This window comes from Triturus cristatus, chromosome 12 (assembly GCF_964204655.1).
Source record: "Triturus cristatus chromosome 12, aTriCri1.1, whole genome shotgun sequence".
Lineage (NCBI taxonomy): Eukaryota > Metazoa > Chordata > Amphibia > Caudata > Salamandridae > Triturus > Triturus cristatus.
The window spans coordinates 725,627,701-725,640,570 of NC_140595.1; the positions used below are offsets into that span (position 1 = coordinate 725,627,701).

Consider the following 12,870-nt stretch of genomic DNA (forward strand, 5'->3'; position numbering starts at 1 on the left):
CTTGAGTGCCACAAGAGAGTTTGAATGCAAGCGTATCCTTTTACAGATCCAGAGATATACTCATGCAATTTTTATTTTTAGGACAGAACGTGCATGATGAAAAAAACATTGTTTTTAAAAAGCGCATTGCAGAATATCAGTACTTTGATGTGGGAAAACTTCAAAACTTTCAAACAAAATATTTGTAGGCAGCTTACAGCAAGTTGTTGTGGCCGAGTGGTTAAGGCGATGGACTCGAAATCCATTGGGGTATCCCCGCGCAGGTTCGAATCCTGCCAACAACGAGAATCTTTTTATTATCGGCTACAATTTCAGAAGTTAACCTTTAGTATTTCTTCCATTTCAGTTTTATAAATAGGTGGCTTATTTTTGTGTCACTATTGCCTCTCCACATATTTGTTTTCGCTACCCCTTTCATGTCTTTGCTACACCTCATTCCTACTTTAGCACTGGTGTAAACGCTTCAAATTATTATACCGTTGCTCTCTCATTCATACCTGGGCATGCACTTGAAAGTTACTTTACCAATAAAAGACGCAAAGAGAGAAATAGAACAAAAGTGCTGGCTGGATTGGCAAACACACTTCATAAAACTGCATTTTCTTTTTTATTCTCCCCCGTGTTACATGCTTAACCTCCCCATGTGTAATTTCTCTTAACCTGCTGTCCCAGGAAGAGAATTTCATCTACTGGCTCTTTCTGTGTTTTTTTCCCTAGTCTGTCTTTCCCATTTCTTAGCTGTGTAACTGTTCCTTTACGCGCTCTATTTAAACGCCATCAATCTCATTTGAGCTCCTTGCTCCCGCTTCTGTTTTCTCCACCTCTCATACTGTCAGTTCTCTCTTTCTCTGTGGTTGGTGGCTACTTTCCTGAGTTTCCGAAGCCACGTGGTTCCTGCCTCTTGTTGTCAGACTTGAATTGGAAAAGGAACTATATTAACAAGCCTTTACCACTCACACACGGCGGAAGATTATACTTTAATTCAGTGAGCTAAGAAAAGCGTGTTGTGGGTCCCCTACGAGCCATGGTGCTTGCTTCATCATGATTTGGCACCAGTCATTAGCCGCAGCTCTGCTAATGAGCCACTGAGATCAGTTTCAATATTTACTCAAAAACATAACCATGCAGCCCACCCCTCAACTGTGTATTTATCTTGCTTTTCTGCTGTTCGTGTGATTAGCTGGGAGGAGCTCACGGCGACATCCTCCCTATAAAAGTGTAGATGGATCACTCTCTAACTCTTTCTTGCTTCACATACAAATGGCTTGAAAGGTGCAGGGAAGATGCAGGTCTAATAGACAGAATAGAAGGTCTGTGCCAGGTGGGTTTCTCTGCATTGGTGTCCCATCACAGGTCCGCAAGTGTAATGTGTGATCTTTGACTCCTGGCATTTCACAAGCAGGCGGCCAGGAAACGGTTTCAGCCTATCAACCACTGAGGAGACGCAGCCTCTGAATGAGGAATGAGGAAGCAATGAATACATCCAGCCTATCACAGGAACAGCCCTGAGTGTTCCGAATTATAAATTCTCCATGTCACTGTATGTCGTTGAGCCCAAGTAGCTCGCCGTGATCGTATAGTGGTTAGTACTCTGCGTTGTGGCCGCAGCAACCTCGGTTCGAATCCGAGCCACGGCATTGTGGTTGGCAATATCACGGCAGTTGGGTGTTAATTTTACAGAATTAGCAAATGTACCAGTGGTTTTTGTAAAATGTCTATTAAAAACAGATCCTTTCAAATATTTAAACCATCTAACAACAAATGATTTAAACTCGCATGATTATAAGCTGTAGCTATAATGTATTTACTTACATAAATTATCGTTCTTGAACCTATTGGGGGTGGAGGGGGAGCGGAGCTCACCCCCCAGGTGCTGTTGAGTGACCTGTGTTGTGGCTCTCTAGAGGGAAGGCACAAATGTTGCTGTCACCCAGCCCAATCCAGACGTGTATTGGGGCCAGGTTTCAGGCAAATAGAGCAGTAAGTGCAGAGACATGTTCACTCTCTAAAAGTGGCATTTCTAAAATAGTAAAGTTAAATCCAACCTCACCAGTAAGTAGGATTTTCAATAAATAAATAAAGCTACTCCTCTCCGATATGGAATTACCAAATAAAAAGTATAGGGGAATACACAGAGCTAACCTATGAAAGGGGTAGACCTCACAGTAGTGAAAAATGAAATAGACTGTTTGGTACTTACAGGACACACGAACCACCAAAGTACATATCTTATGTTTTACTTACATAGCATCATGCACCTAGGACTACCTAGGGCCTACCTTAGGTGTAAATTATATGTAATAAAAGGGGAGTTTAAGGCTTGGCAAGTAGGCTGGGACTCCCCTGGGAGACCCCTGAGTCTATGCCCAGAACCATAACTCTGCCAGTCGAGTACTTACCTAAAAGCCGATAACTCACTTTTCTTCCATAGGCTAACATTGAGTGGTTTCACTTGGAAATTCTTCTAAGTGGTGTGGAGTTTTGGAACTTTAAAATATTCATCTAAAATCAGCCGAACAACGAATTCTGATTTACTCACCTGTTATCAGGAGAGACCTCAGTGCTGCATCTTGGAGCTCAGTACTGACCCTGAAAAGTAATTTTAACCGTACTTACCAGTAACTCGAATTTCCTTCCATGGGATATCATTGCCTGCTTTTTGCTGAAAATTTTCTAAGTGTCGATTTTTGAAACTTACAAATATTCTTTAAAAATCGTACCAACTGTGAAAACGTAATTGTTTACCTGTTTTAGATAGATGTCCCAGTACTGAGCATAGGAGCCCAGCACTGGATTACAAAAGTAACGAGAACGTACTTTACCCGTAACTTGAATTTTCTTCCATAGGAAACCATTGACTGTTTTTCTGTGAAATTTCTTCTAAGTGTCGATTTTGCAAACATGTAAATATTCCTTAAAAATCGCCTGTATAACTTAAACGCAGTTTCTCAACTGCTTACAGGTGGTACAGTAGTGCTGGATCTAGGATCCAACACTGACCTAGAAAACGTAACCATAACCCCACTTACCTGCTAAGTGAATTTCCTTCCATAGGATAACATTGGTAATTTGATCAGCAAAAGTTTCTAAGTGTCAACTTTTAAAATAGCAAAATATTGCTTAAAAATCACAACAGTAACTAAAACGAATTTACTCACTTGTTTCCAAGAACTGTCCCAGGACTGAATCTAGGATCCAGTCCTGGATTTAGAAAAGTAATCCTGAAAGTAATTAATTGCATATAACTTAAAATTCCCATTGAGCTCAATGTATTATTGTGATTCAAATTGTGTTGCCTATTGCAATAAACTGTAACTATGACCTGCAAAAGTCAATTGCCTATTGCAAAGTATTTAACTAAAGCATCTCATTCTGAGAAAGTATATTTTGATACCTATTGTTGGTTCTAAAATAAAACAACAATATCTTTTGTATGCAAACCAATGGCCTAGAGTTCAGTTCTTGAGTGTGTGAGACCATTTGCTGACTGAGTGTGTACAACAAATGTTTTACACTGTACTCTGATACTGCCTTACTGCTCGGCAAGCTACCACTTTAGAGAGTAAGGTTATATCTAACTTTAGCCTCTGCCAAACCTCTGGGGACTGGGGACTCTGTGCACACTGTACCTATTTGGGAACAGTATATACAGAGCCACTTTCTCACAGTAGTGATAAAGTGATTAGAGTCCTAAGGCCAACATAAAGATACAGCAAAACGTGAGGTGAAAAGCAAAAAGGTTGCTGGTAGGCCACCTTAAGGATGCCAGGTCTACCAAAAACTGAACTAAGGATAACATGAGTAAAACATCAGGTTTCTCTACTGCATTTGGTGAGACAAGTGGGCCTTCTTTTATCTTCCATTCAAGCAATCTTTGACAGACCCCTTTATTATAGAGCTTTTCAAGGATTAAAGATAAGGCACTTACAAAGGAGTCCCAAATACTCAGAGATGGTTGACTTCTGTAATATGGGTCGTAGACTAAAAGCAGCGCAAAAACAGAGTGCAACAGGGTCCAAAAAACTTGAGTGCCACAAGGGAGTTTGAATGCAAGCGTATCCTTTTACAGATCCAGAGATATACTCATGCAATTTTTGTTTTTAGGACAGAACGTGCATGATGAAAAAAACATTGTTTTTAAAAAGCGCATTGCAGAATATCAGTACTTTGATGTGGGAAAACTTCAAAACTTTCAAACAAAATATTTGTAGGCAGCTTACAGCAAGTTGTTGTGGCTGAGTGGTTAAGGCGATGGACTCGAAATCCATTGGGGTATCCCCGCGCAGGTTTGAATCCTGCCAACAACGAGAATCTTTTTATTATCGGCTACAATTTCAGAAGTTAACCTTTAGTATTTCTTCCATTTCAGTTTTATAAATAGGTGGCTTATTTTTGTGTCACTATTGCCTCTCCACATATTTGTTATCGCTACCTCTTTCATGTCTTTGCTACACCTCATTCCTACTTTAGCACTGGTGTAAACGCTTCAAATTATTATACCGTTGCTCTCTCATTCTTACCTGCGCATGCACTTGAAAGTTACTTTACCAATAAAAGACGCAAAGAGAGAAATAGAACAAAAGTGCTGGCTGGATTGGCAAACACACTTCATAAAACTGCATTTTCTTTTTTATTCTCCCCCGTGTTACATGCTTAACCTCCCCATGTGTAATTTCTCTTAACCTGCTGTCCCAGGAAGAGAATTTCATCTACAGGCTCTTTCTGTGTTTTTTTCCCTAGTCTGTCTTTCCCATTTCTTAGCTGTGTAACTGTTCCTTTACGCGCTCTATTTAAACGCCATCAATCTCATTTGAGCTCCTTGCTCCCGCTTCTGTTTTCTCCACCTCTCATACTGCCAGTTCTCTCTTTCTCTGTGGTTGGTGGCTACTTTCCTGAGCTTCCGAAGCCACGTGGTTCCTGCCTCTTGTTGTCAGGCTTGAATTGGAAAAGGAACCATATTAACAAGCCTTTACCACACACACACGGCGGAAGTTTATACTTTAATTCAGTGAGCTAAGAAAAGCGTGTTGTGGGTCCCCTACGAGCCATGGTGCTTGCTTCATCATGATTTGGCACCAGTCATTAGCCGCAGCTCTGCTAATGAGCCACTGAGGTCAGTTTCAATATTTACTCAAAAACATAACCATGCAGCCTACCCCTCAACTGTGTATTTATCTTGCTTTTCTGCTGTTCGTGTGATTAGCTGGGAGGAGCTCACAGCGACATCCTCCCTATAAAAGTGTAGATGGATCACTCTCTAACTCTTTCTTGCTTCACATACAAATGGCTTGAAAGGTGCAGGGAAGATGCAGGTCTAATAGACAGAATAGAAGGTCTGTGCCAGGTGGGTTTCTCTGCATTGGTGTCCCATCACAGGTCCGCAAGTGTAATGTGTGAACTTTGACTCCTGGCATTTCACAAGCAGGCGGCCAGGAAACGGTTTCAGCCTATCAACCACTGAGGAGACGCAGCCTCTGAATGAGGAATGAGGAAGCAATGAATACATCCAGCCTATCACAGGAATAGCCCTGAGTGTTCCGAATTATAAATTCTCCATGTCACTGTATGTCGTTGAGCCCAAGTAGCTCGCCGTGATCGTATAGTGGTTAGTACTCTGCGTTGTGGCCGCAGCAACCTCGGTTTGAATCCGAGTCACGGCATTGTGGTTGGCAATGTCACGGCAGTTGGGTGTTAATTTTACAGAATTAGCAAATGTGCCAGTGGTTTTTGTAAAATGTCTATTAAAAACAGATCCTTTCAAATATTTAAACCATCTAACAACAAATGATTTAAACTCGCATGATTATAAGCTGTAGCTATAATGTATTTACTTACATAAATTATCGTTCTTGAACCTATTGGGGGTGGAGGGGGAGCGGAGCTCACCCCCCAGGTGCAGTTGAGTGACCTGTGTTGTGGCTCTCTAGAGGGAAGGCACAAATTTTGCTGTCACCCAGCCCAATCCAGACGTGTATTGGGGCCAGGTTTCAGGCAAATAGAGCAGTAAGTGCAGAGACATGTTCACTCTCTAAAAGTGGCATTTCTAAAATAGTAAAGTTAAATCCAACCTCACCAGTAAGTAGGATTTTCAATAAATAAATAAAGCTACTCCTCTCCGATATGGAATTAACAAATAAAAAGTATAGGGGAATACACAGAGCTAACCTATGAGAGGGGTAGACCTCACAGTAGTGAAAAATGAAATAGACTGTTTGGTACTTACAGGACACGCGAACCACCAAAGTACATATCTTATTTTTTACTTACATAGCATCATGCACCTAGGACTACCTAGGGCCTACCTTAGGTGTAAATTATATGTAATAAAAGGGGAGTTTAAGGCTTGGCAAGTAGGCTGGGACTCCCCTGGGAGACCCCTGAGTCTATGCCCAGAACCATAACTCTGCCAGTCGAGTACTTACCTAAAAGCCGATAACTCACTTTTCTTCCATAGGCTAAAATTTCGTTGTTTCACTTGGAAATTCTTCTAAGTGGTGTGGAGTTTTGGAACTTTAAAATATTCATCTAAAATCAGCCGAACAACGAATTCTGATTTACTCACCTGTTATCAGGAGAGACCTCAGTGCTGCATCTTGGAGCTCAGTACTGACCCTGAAAAGTAATTTTAACCGTACTTACCAGTAACTCGAATTTCCTTCCAGGGCATATCATTGCCTGCTTTTTGCTGAAAATTTTCTAAGTGTCGATTTTTGAAACTTACAAATATTCTTTAAAAATCGTACCATCTGTGAAAACTTAATTGTTTACCTGTTTTAGATAGATGTCCCAGTACTGAGCCCAGGAGCCCAGCACTGGATTACAAAAGTAACGAGAACGTACTTTACCCGTAACTTGAATTTTCTTTCATAGGAAACCATTGACTGTTTTTCTGTGAAATTTCTTCTAAGTGTCGATTTTGCAAACATGTAAATATTCCTTAAAAATCGCCTGTATAACTTAAACGCAGTTTCTCACCTGCTTACAGGTGGTACAGTAGTGCTGGATCTAGGATCCAACACTGACCTAGAAAAAGGAACCATAACCCCACTTACCTGCTAAGTGAATTTCCTTCCATAGGATAACATTGGTAATTTGATCAGCAAAAGTTTCTAAGTGTCAACTTGTAAAATAGCAAAATATTGCTTAAAAATCACAACAGTAACTAAAACGAATTTACTCACTTGTTTCCAAGAACTGTCCCAGGACTGAATCTAGGATCCAGTCCTGGATTTAGAAAAGTAATCCTGAAAGTAATTAATTGCATATAACTTAAAATTCCCATTGAGCTCAATGTATTATTGTGATTCAAATTGTGTTGCCTATTGCAATAAACTGTAACTATGACCTGCAAAAGTCAATTGCCTATTGCAAAGTATTTAACTAAAGCATCTCATTCTGAGAAAGTATATTTTGATACCTATTGTTGGTTCTAAAATAAAACAACAATATCTTTTGTATGCAAACCAATGGCCTAGAGTTCAGTTCTTGAGTGTGTGAGACCATTTGCTGACTGAGTGTGTACAACAAATGTTTTACACTGTACTCTGATACTGCCTTACTGCTCGGCAAGCTACCACTTTAGAGAGTAAGGTTATATCTAACTTTAGCCTCTGCCAAACCTCTGGGGACTGGGGACTCTGTGCACACTGTACCTATTTGGGAACAGTATATACAGAGCCACTTTCTCACAGTAGTGATAAAGTGATTAGAGTCCTAAGGCCAACATAAAGATACAGCAAAACGTGAGGTGAAAAGCAAAAAGGTTGCTGGTAGGCCACCTTAAGGATGCCAGGTCTAACAAACACTGAACTAAGGATAACATGAGTAAAACATCAGGTTTCTCTACTGCATTTGGTGAGACAAGTGGGCCTTCTTTTATCTTCCATTCAAGCAATCTTTGACAGACCCCTTTATTATAGAGCTTTTCAAGGATTAAAGATAAGGCACTTACAAAGGAGTCCCAAATACTCAGAGATGGTTGACATCTGTAATATGGGCCGTAGACTAAAAGCAGCGCAAAAACAGAGTGCAACAGGGTCCAAAAAACTTGAGTGCCACAAGAGAGTTTGAATGCAAGCGTATCCTTTTACAGATCCAGAGATATACTCATGCAATTTTTGTTTTTAGGACAGAACGTGCATGATGAAAAAAACATTGTTTTTAAAAAGCGCATTGCAGAATATCAGTACTTTGATGTGGGAAAACTTCAAAAGATTCAAACAAAATATTTGTAGGCAGCTTACAGCAAGTTGTTGTGGCCGAGTGGTTAAGGCGATGGACTAGAAATCCATTGGGGTATCCCCGCGCAGGTTCGAATCCTGCCAACAACGAGAATCTTTTTATTATCGGCTACAATTTCAGAAGTTAACCTTTAGTATTTCTTCCATTTCAGTTTTATAAATAGGTGGCTTATTTTTGTGTCACTATTGCCTCTCCACATATTTGTTATCGCTACCTCTTTCATGTCTTTGCTACACCTCATTCCTACTTTAGCACTGGTGTAAACGCTTCAAATTATTATACGGTTGCTCTCTCATTCATACCTGCGCATGCACTTGAAAGTTACTTTACCAATAAAAGACGCAAAGAGAGAAATAGAACAAAAGTGCTGGCTGGATTGGCAAACACACTTCATAAAACTGCATTTTCTTTTTTATTCTCCCCCGTGTTACATGCTTAACCTCCCCATGTGTAATTTCTCTTAACCTGCTGTCCCAGGAAGAGAATTTCATCTACAGGCTCTTTCTGTGTTTTTTTCCCTAGTCTGTCTTTCCCATTTCTTAGCTGTGTAACTGTTCCTTTACGCGTTCTATTTAAACGCCATCAATCTCATTTGAGCTCCTTGCTCCCGCTTCTCTTTTCTCCACCTCTCATACTGCCAGTTCTCTCTTTCTCTGTGGTTGGTGGCTACTTTCCTGAGCTTCCGAAGCCACGTGGGTCCTGCCTCTTGTTGTCAGACTTGAATTGGAAAAGGAACCATATTAACAAGCCTTTACCACTCACACACGGCGGAAGTTTATACTTTAATTCAGTGAGCTAAGAAAAGCGTGTTGTGGGTCCCCTACGAGCCATGGTGCTTGCTTCATCATGATTTGGCACCAGTCATTAGCCGCAGCTCTGCTAATGAGCCACTGAGGTCAGTTTCAATATTTACTCAAAAACATAACCATGCAGCCCACCCCTCAACTGTGTATTTATCTTGCTTTTCTGCTGTTCGTGTGATTAGCTGGGAGGAGCTCACGGCGACATCCTCCCTATAAAAGTGTAGATGGATCAGTCTCTAACTCTTTCTTGCTTCACATACAAATGGCTTGAAAGATGCAGGGAAGATGCAGGTCTAATAGACAGAATAGAAGGTCTGTGCCAGGTGGGTTTCTCTGCATTGGTGTCCCATCACAGGTCCGCAAGTGTAATGTGTGAACTTTGACTCCTGGCATTTCACAAGCAGGCGGCCAGGAACCGGTTTCAGCCTATCAACCACTGAGGAGACGCAGCCTCTGAATGAGGAATGAGGAAGCAATGAATACATCCAGCCTATCACAGGAATAGCCCTGAGTGTTCCGAATTATAAATTCTCCATGTCACTGTATGTCGTTGAGCCCAAGTAGCTCGCCGTGATCGTATAGTGGTTAGTACTCTGCGTTGTGGCCGCAGCAACCTTGGTTTGAATCCGAGTCACGGCATTGTGGTTGGCAATGTCACGGCAGTTGGGTGTTAATTTTACAGAATTAGCCAATGTGCCAGTTGTTTTTGTAAAATGTCTATTAAAAACAGATCCTTTCAAATATTTAAACCATCTAACAACAAATGATTTAAACTTGCATGATTATAAGCTGTAGCTATAATGTATTTACTTACATAAATTATCGTTCTTGAACCTATTGGGGGTGGAGGGGGAGCGGAGCTCACCCCCCAGGTGCAGTTGAGTGACCTGTGTTGTGGCTCTCTAGAGGGAAGGCACAAATTTTGCTGTCACCCATCCCAATCCAGACGTGTATTGGGGCCAGGTTTCAGGCAAATAGAGCAGTAAGTGCAGAGAAATGTTCACTCTCTAAAAGTGCCATTTCTAAAATAGTAAAGTTAAATCCAACCTCACCAGTAAGTAGGATTTTCAATAAATAAATAAAGCTACTCCTCTCCGATATGGAATTATCAAATAAAAAGTATAGGGGAATACACAGAGCTAACCTATGAGAGGGGTAGACCTCACAGTAGTGAAAAATGAAATAGACTGTTTGGTACTTACAGGACACGCGAACCACCAAAGTACATATCTTATTTTTTACTTACATAGCATCATGCACCTAGGACTACCTAGGGCCTACCTTAGGTGTAAATTATATGTAATAAAAGGGGAGTTTAAGGCTTGGCAAGTAGGCTGGGACTCCCCTGCGAGACCCCTGAGTCTATGCCCAGAACCATAACTCTGCCAGTCGAGTACTTACCTAAAAGCCGATAACTCACTTTTCTTCCATAGGCTAACATTGAGTGGTTTCACTTGGAAATTCTTCTAAGTGGTGTGGAGTTTTGGAACTTTAAAATATTCATCTAAAATCAGCCGAACAACGAATTCTGATTTACTCACCTGTTATCAGGAGAGACCTCAGTGCTGCATCTTGGAGCTCGGTACTGACCCTGAAAAGTAATTTTAACCGTACTTACCAGTAACTCGAATTTCCTTCCATGGGATATCATTGCCTGCTTTTTGCTGAAAATTTTCTAAGTGTCGATTTTTGAAACTTACAAATATTCTTTAAAAATCGTACCAACTGTGAAAACGTAATTGTTTACCTGTTTTAGATAGATGTCCCAGTACTGAGCCTAGGAGCCCAGCACTGGATTACAAAAGTAACGAGAACGTACTTTACCCGTAACTTGAATTTTCTTCCATAGGAAACCATTGACTGTTTTTCTGTGAAATTTCTTCTAAGTGTCGATTTTGCAAACATGTAAATATTCCTTAAAAATCGCCTGTATAACTTAAACGTAGTTTCTCAACTGCTTACAGGTGGTACAGTAGTGCTGGATCTAGGATCCAACACTGACCTAGAAAACGTAACCATAACCCCACTTACCTGCTAAGTGAATTTCCTTCCATAGGATAACATTGTTAATTTGATCAGCAAAAGTTTCTAAGTGTCAACTTTTAAAATAGCAAAATATTGCTTAAATATCACAACAGTAACTAAAACGAATTTACTCACTTGTTTCCAAGAACTGTCCCAGGACTGAATCTAGGATCCAGTCCTGGATTTAGAAAAGTAATCCTGAAAGTAATTAATTGCATATAACTTAAAATTCCCATTGAGCTCCATGTATTATTGTGATTCAAATTGTGTTGCCTATTGCAATAAACTGTAACTATGACCTGCAAAAGTCAATTGCCTATTGCAAAGTATTTAACTAAAGCATCTCATTCTGAGAAAGTATATTTTGATACCTATTGTTGGTTCTAAAATAAAACAACAATATCTTTTGTATTCAAACCAATGGCCTAGAGTTCAGTTCTTGAGTGTGTGAGACCATTTGCTGACTGAGTGTGTACAACAAATGTTTTACACTGTACTCTGATACTGCCTTACTGCTCGGCAAGCTACCACTTTAGAGAGTAAGGTTATATCTAACTTTAGCCTCTGCCAAACCTCTGGGGACTGGGGACTCTGTGCACACTGTACCTATTTGGGAACAGTATATACAGAGCCACTTTCTCACAGTAGTGATAAAGTGATTAGAGTCCTAAGGCCAACATAAAGATACAGCAAAACGTGAGGTGAAAAGCAAAAAGGTTGCTGGTAGGCCACCTTAAGGATGCCAGGTCTAACAAACACTGAACTAAGGATAACATGAGTAAAACATCAGGTTTCTCTACTGCATTTGGTGAGACAAGTGGGCCTTCTTTTATCTTCCATTCAAGCAATCTTTGACAGACCCCTTTATTATAGAGCTTTTCAAGGATTAAAGATAAGGCACTTACAAAGGAGTCCCAAATACTCAGAGATGGTTGACATCTGTAATATGGGTCGTAGACTAAAAGCAGCGCAAAAACAGAGTGCAACAGGGTCCAAAAAACTTGAGTGCCACAAGAGAGTTTGAATGCAAGCGTATCCTTTTACAGATCCAGAGATATACTCATGCAATTTTTGTTTTTAGGACAGAACGTGCATGATGAAAAAAACATTGTTTTTAAAAAGCGCATTGCAGAATATCAGTACTTTGATGTGGGAAAACTTCAAAAGATTCAAACAAAATATTTGTAGGCAGCTTACAACAAGTTGTTGTGGCCGAGTGGTTAAGGCGATGGACTAGAAATCCATTGGGGTATCCCCGCGCAGGTTCGAATCCTGCCAACAACGAGAATCTTTTTATTATCGGCTACAATTTCAGAAGTTAACCTTTAGTATTTCTTCCATTTCAGTTTTATAAATAGGTGGCTTATTTTTGTGTCACTATTGCCTCTCCACATATTTGTTATCGCTACCTCTTTCATGTCTTTGCTACACCTCATTCCTACTTTAGCACTGGTGTAAACGCTTCAAATTATTATACGGTTGCTCTCTCATTCATACCTGCGCATGCACTTGAAAGTTACTTTACCAATAAAAGACGCAAAGAGAGAAATAGAACAATAGTGCTGGCTGGATTGGCAAACACACTTCATAAAACTGCATTTTCTTTTTTATTCTCCCCCGTGTTACATGCTTAACCTCCCCATGTGTAATTTCTCTTAACCTGCTGTCCCAGGAAGAGAATTTCATCTACAGGCTCTTTCTGTGTTTTTTTCCCTAGTCTGTCTTTCCCATTTCTTAGCTGTGTAACTGTTCCTTTACGCGCTCTATTTAAACGCCATCAATCTCATTTGAGCTCCTTGCT

At 40.4% G+C, this 12,870-nt stretch overlaps 4 non-coding genes across 4 annotated transcripts; all 4 read left to right on the forward strand.

Annotated features, from left to right (window-relative positions):
* The first annotated feature begins 202 nt into the window (after window positions 1-202).
* Window positions 203-284, forward strand: TRNAS-CGA (transfer RNA serine (anticodon CGA)). Its single transcript has one exon. It is a non-coding gene; the product is annotated as a tRNA-Ser (tRNA).
* Window positions 285-4,225: 3,941 nt separating this feature from the next.
* TRNAS-CGA (transfer RNA serine (anticodon CGA)) lies at window positions 4,226-4,307 on the forward strand. Its single transcript has one exon. It is a non-coding gene; the product is annotated as a tRNA-Ser (tRNA).
* Window positions 4,308-8,248: 3,941 nt separating this feature from the next.
* Window positions 8,249-8,330, forward strand: TRNAS-AGA (transfer RNA serine (anticodon AGA)). The gene has a single exon. It is a non-coding gene; the product is annotated as a tRNA-Ser (tRNA).
* A 3,941-nt stretch (window positions 8,331-12,271) lies between these two features.
* Window positions 12,272-12,353, forward strand: TRNAS-AGA (transfer RNA serine (anticodon AGA)). Its single transcript has one exon. It is a non-coding gene; the product is annotated as a tRNA-Ser (tRNA).
* The last annotated feature ends 517 nt before the right edge of the window (window positions 12,354-12,870 follow it).